Below are 6,000 nucleotides of genomic sequence, written 5' to 3'. Positions count from 1 at the left end.
CCATCCTCTCACTCTTCCTCCTGTGGAACAGAACCTAAAACTTCTCATAGGGCTGTGTTTTAAGACAGACAAAATATTAGCTGATGGAATGTTATCAACATGATTATAGAATCATAGGATGATTGTGGCTGGAAGACCACTAAGATCACCAAGTCCAAACCCAACCCACCGCCGCTGTGCCCTCTGGTCTGTGTCCTCAAGTGCCACCTCTCCAGGTTCTGGAACACCTCCAGGGATGGTGATTCCCATCACAGTGATCACCCATCATCAGCTGGACAGAGAGTTGGATGAACAGGATGAACAAGGTATGTGGTGCTTGGTACTGTCCTAGAGGCTGGTGTAGAGCAGCTGCTCCAGCTTTTAGACAGCGGACTGGGGGCTGCTTGGATGCTTCATGCTTAAAACAGCCTCGTGGTAAACAAGTATAGAGACTTCACTCTGGTCAAATCTTAATGTATGATAATTTGATCTCTGTTACAGCCAGAAGTGCTTAGAAACCCCTGAGTATCCTGCCTGAGACCCAAGTGATGTTTTCCAAACAGTGTCAGTGGGGGAAGATGCAGCAGGTATCACGCTAAACAGTATTGTTGTCCTTAAATCCTCATTGACACAACTGTTACCTACAGTTAAGTGTACTTTTAAGGTAAAACAGGCCTTTTACACGTGTGGTTTGTAAGGTCTTTGCATGTCTTTTACTGTGTGTAAAGCTGGGGGCTCCATCATTAGTAGGGACGTGATTGGTGGGCATGGTGGGATGGGTTGATGGTTTGACTTGATGATCTTGGAGGTCTTTCCCAAACTTTTTTGTTTCTATGATTAAGAAGTTGAGAAGTAATGCTAGGGAGATTACAATTATGAATAGATTTTACATGAGAAGGCATTTTGGCTCACACAGAGCAGAACAAGATCATGCTGTGTCTTAATGTGACTTCACAATCCAGTGTCTGTTTGTAGCAGTGATGAGTGAGCCTGAAATAGCTGCAACTTAAACGTATTTCTGCATGAGAGAGTGAATGTCCCTGGTGGAATGGCTGAATCCTGGTAATAAACAGGGCACTCTGCAGCCCTCAGACGGGTGGTGTAAGGAGCTTTTTCAGGCAATTAAGTAATTGAACTAAAGCCTCATAATAGCTGTCTGTTTCCAAAGCCAATGCTTTGAAACCACTGGTTTGCTCCTTATGGAAGGAAATGGAGCAAGTGTTGAAGCCAGCCAGCTTCAGAAACTGGGCTGTATTTAATTTTTAACAGTGGCAGTGGTATCCTATTGCCTCTCGCTGTGTGTGAGCAATATCAAGCCTCAGCCTGGTATAGGGAAAACTAATTTCATAACTCTGCTAGTCATCGGTTTAACAGCTGGGCTTTGCAGAGTAAATAGCGCTTGGCTTCCACACCAGCATGTCTGCAGCTCAGCACTGGGCTCCTGCTGGGGCTGCTGGTCTTGCCCATCCATGCATCCTAGCTCAATGGGACTTTGCCCACCAGCCCAGCTCCCTGTGACAGCAGCACAGCATCTCCTCGTCCACCCCAACTCGTGCTGCCACCGGCGAGCACTTTGCCTCGTCAAGGTAAATGCAGTGCTTGGGCCAGCTGTGTGTGAGCCAGGTGGCAGCGACTGCAAAACAAGCACCCTGCATTCAAGCTGCCTCCTGTTTGAAGTGGAACGGTGTTGGCTTAATGGTTTAAAAGTTCAGCCTGGCTTGTGTCAAGTGGTTTAATTTTAAACCCGCAGATTTTAACCCTTTTGTGATTTGGAGTAGGGGAGTTAAAAGTATTGAACACCAAAATTAAGAAACTTGAGTTTGGGCGCGATTCTGATTTTTTTTTATTGTTTGCTAAGACTTTAATTACATCCTGGATAATACAGGCTGGGGGAAATAAGGGCTGAAGATGGACAAATGGATGATGGTATCAGAAGCTTTTAGGATGAGAGGTAATGAAAGGCTTAAGTTGCACCAGGGGAGGCTCAGGTTGGTTATTTGGAAAAATTTTATCTGAGAAAGAGTGGTAATGCACAGCACCACAGACTGCCCAAGGTCACCATCCCTGGAGATGTTCCAGAACTGTGGGAATGTGGCACAGAGGGATGTGGTCAGTGGGCATGATGAGGTGGATTGGGGTTGGACTTGGGAATCTTAGTGATCTTTTCCAACCTTAATGATTCTGAGTCTATAAGCTATCACTTTGTAGCATGCAGCACACCAGCTCCCTCTGGAAATCCCACAGGGCAATACCTGCCTTGGCTCTTTTCACAACAGCTGAAGCATTGAGCCACAAGGTTGCTTTTGGGGGTGGGACAATGATAGGTAAGAAGAAGGGCACTGGGACTCTTTCCTCTGAGAAGGACGATGTGGATTTGGGTGCAACTCTGGTTTTGTGGGCTGAAAATTTGTTCAGGAGCTAGCTGCAAAGGAGTGAGCTTTGGATAACTGGGTTGTGTCATGACACAGAGGGGAAACAAGACTTGAGATCTCTGGAGAAGGAAATCCACTGGGCTGGGTGGGATGGAGCCACTTCAGAAATGAGAAGGGAAATCAAAACGAGAAATGAGAGGTGGAAGATCTGCCTTTAGTCTGGCAGGATTTCATTTCTAGGAGTGCTATTGGCTGACAGAGGTCTTGTTCATGTTGGGCATGGATCTTTCCCTCAGTGTTTGAATTGCTCTTTTATAACATGGCAATAACACCTTCTCGTCTCTCTGGCATCCCAAAAAAGCTAAGAATCTTGAGCCATTGACACCTTTGTTAAGGATTTGCCTGCTAGGAAGCCTATGACAAACTATAACGTTCTATATGATTTTAAGCTCAAGGAGGGAAGGTTTAGACTGAATTTCATGGGGAAGTTCTTCACAGGCTGGTGAGGTGCTGGAACAGGCTGCCCAGACAGGTTGTGGATGCTCCATTCCTGGAGATGTTCTCAGTAGAAAGACCATCTTCTAATACATGGTGAGGCTCACGAGACTTCTCATCATTTAATGTTTATCATACACTCATAAAACTCTTGCTGCATAACATTGCACTTTTAGTTTAGGCAGTGAATGGAGGAATTGGAACATAGTATGGCAAGACCATGGTATTGAACACCCCGGAGGTGTTCAAGGCCAGGTTGGATGGGACCCTGGGCAGCCTGGTCTGGTATTAAATGTGGAGGTTGGTGGCCCTGCCTGTGACAGAGGGGTTGTAAATTCATGATCCTTGAGGTGCCTTCCAACCCCGGCCATTCTGTGATTCTATGAAGACCTCAACATTCCTATTTGTGTGCAAAGTTGATGATTAAGAGAAATTTATATTCAGGTACAGCTTGATGAGGAACTTCCCCTGTGATCTTCCGTGTGTATGGAAATGTTCTGTGCCACAGTTCTTGTGTGGTTAAGTGGTTGTTATAGTTGATCTTTTGCCTGTCTGTAAGATACTTAATGGTAAACCTCTGGGACATGAAATCACCTGCTCATTTGTAAACATTCAGCAAAGTAGGTCTGTAGTATGAACAACAATAAGCTCAGCTGAGCTATTAATAAGTTTGAATGAGCTTAGCTCTGAATGTGGCAGTGAAAGTCAAAATGAAGTCCTTAAAAAGTGGCCGTGCTCTTTGCTCAGGACTCCTGCAACTTGTGATGCAGTTTTTTTCCATTCATTGCTCTGTTCCATGCAGCATTTGATACTGAAGGAAAGCTTGCATATCGAAAGATGACTTGTGAATTAGTGTTGAAGGAGAGCAATGTGATCAAGCAGCAGTGCTAATACTTGTCTCCAGACTATTTGCTACTCTTTTGTGAGCTAGCTTTGACTCTCCAGATATCTAGTGATCATGTTAGGTTTTTTGCAGTTGCAGCTGTAGGAAATAGGAGAGTTTGTTTCACTGGACTCTCAAGAATATTTTATAGAGGCAGAACTTTCTTTTGCATGCTAAGTGTTCCCATTGCACTGGGATTCCAGGAAGAATGAATCACTTTATGGTATAGTTCATCTCTTTTTCAAGGCTGATATGTAGCCAGGATTCCTTCTGTTTGATCTTAGAAATGTAACCAAGGGGCATGGGTTGTCATCCCGTGTCCCCCTGTGTGATTGTGGGGGGTGTCGTGGGGAGAAACTGGCACTAATAGTCTTTCTTCTGGCTGAAGTGCTCACCAGAATTACCACCCACTTCTTCCACAGCTGCCTACAAAATGCTATGCATGATAGTTATATCCCACTCCTCCTTCATAGGTAGGGAGAAAGGTAGGGAACTGTGATGCCCTACTCTCCTCGCCTTCCTTGTTCTGATCTTCCCAATTTCCATTCAGCCTCCTCCAAACAGAATCAGATAATCATAGAGTCAGACCATCATTTAAGTTGGAAAGACCTTCAAGAACATCAGCTCCAGCCATTAGCTTGATGTATTGAGTCTCATCACTAAGCCATGTTCCTTAGTGCTACATCCACGTCTCTTCAATACTTCAGGGATGGTGACTCCACCACATCCATTCCAATGCTTGACTATCCTCTCTGTGAAGTAGTTTTTCCTAATATTCAATCTAAACCTTCCCTAGCACAATCTGAGACTGTTTCCTCACATCCTATCACTTGTCATTTGAGGAAAGAAATTGATCCCCACCTCACTACAACTTCCTTCTGTGTCACTACAGAGAGTGATGAGGTGTCCTCTCAGACTCCTCTTCTGCAGGCTAAACAAACAATCTCAGTTCCCTCAGGCAGTTTCTCGTCTCTTTACCAACTTCACTGCTCTTCTCTGCATATCCATGAGCAACACAACATCCTTCTTCATAGAATCCTCACAGTTAGAAGGGTCTTCTAAAAGCCATTGGCTCCAGCTCTCCTGCAATGAACAGGGATGCCTACACCTGCATCAGATGCTCAGAACCCCGTCCAACCTGACCTTGAATGTCTCCAGGGACAGCACTTCAGTTTGACTTTTTTCTTTTATCATTGAAGGCCATTATTTTGAATGCTTTGGACCAAACTCTGCACATGTATTTGTGTGATCAGACCTGATTGCCTGTCTCCATTGTATCCCCAGGAGCTGCTCAGGAGCTCTGAAACAAACGAATGTTCAAATGAATGGATTAAAAAGAAAAAAAAAAAATAACCCACCAACAACAAGATAAAATAAAAAATCAATCTTTAACAGCAGGCTCAGAGCCTGGACTGCCCTTTCCTGAACAGATAAATACTGGAAGATTGTAGGGTGGTATTTTGTTCAGTGGAAGTCATTCTCTGTAGAACTACACAGACGTATTTCTATTATGCATTCATAAAAATATAAATTAAAGCAGTATGCTGTTTGAATGCGAGCACAAAACAGACCACTGCAGTAATAATCATAAGCAAAAACAGAGAATTTAAAGAACATAATAAACCAGACACTTCTGCACCATCTGCATACGACTGTTGCATGCTTTTGCAGACTATGAATTACTGTTTTCTCAAATGCAGCAATTTTATCCCATGTATCATGTAATATATTTTTTTCTTTAAAATGCCAGGCCCCAGATTTTGTTGATTAAGCAAGAATATGATTTTTTAACCCATGTCCAAAATTATGGAATTTGATTTGCTTTCAGAACAATACAAACTTCTTTGAGACCACAAAGGCAAATCAGGGTGTTGATTTGTGTTAAAATTAAGATCTTTCTTCTGTTTCCTTAATTCTGAGACTGGTTCAAAGTTAAGATGCTGGTGGTCCTGTGCTCCTTCTGTAATAGATTGATGGAGAGATGGGTTTGCAGGTGGACACTTCAGTGCCACATCCTCCCTGCAGTGAAATTCAGCTTTGTTCCAACTTGCACTTTGTCAGTCTCAAAGAATTAAGTGCAATAGTTGACCTGGGAGCGTGTTAGCACTGCTCAGCAATCCCTCTTGCTTCAGCACGACACTTCATCAGGCGTTTGAGTCCCAAAGCACTTGAAGCATACCCTAAATCTTCAGCGTTTTGCTGACTCAGGGTGAGATTTAATAACAAAACCCGGCTTTCAGATCGTGCTTTCCACAAATGCCACATCGTGGG

The sequence above is a fragment of the Tympanuchus pallidicinctus genome, unplaced genomic scaffold, assembly GCF_026119805.1.
Source record: "Tympanuchus pallidicinctus isolate F22 unplaced genomic scaffold, pur_lepc_1.0 scaffold3, whole genome shotgun sequence".
Classification (NCBI taxonomy): domain Eukaryota; kingdom Metazoa; phylum Chordata; class Aves; order Galliformes; family Phasianidae; genus Tympanuchus; species Tympanuchus pallidicinctus.
This window is presented reverse-complemented; position numbering follows the sequence as displayed.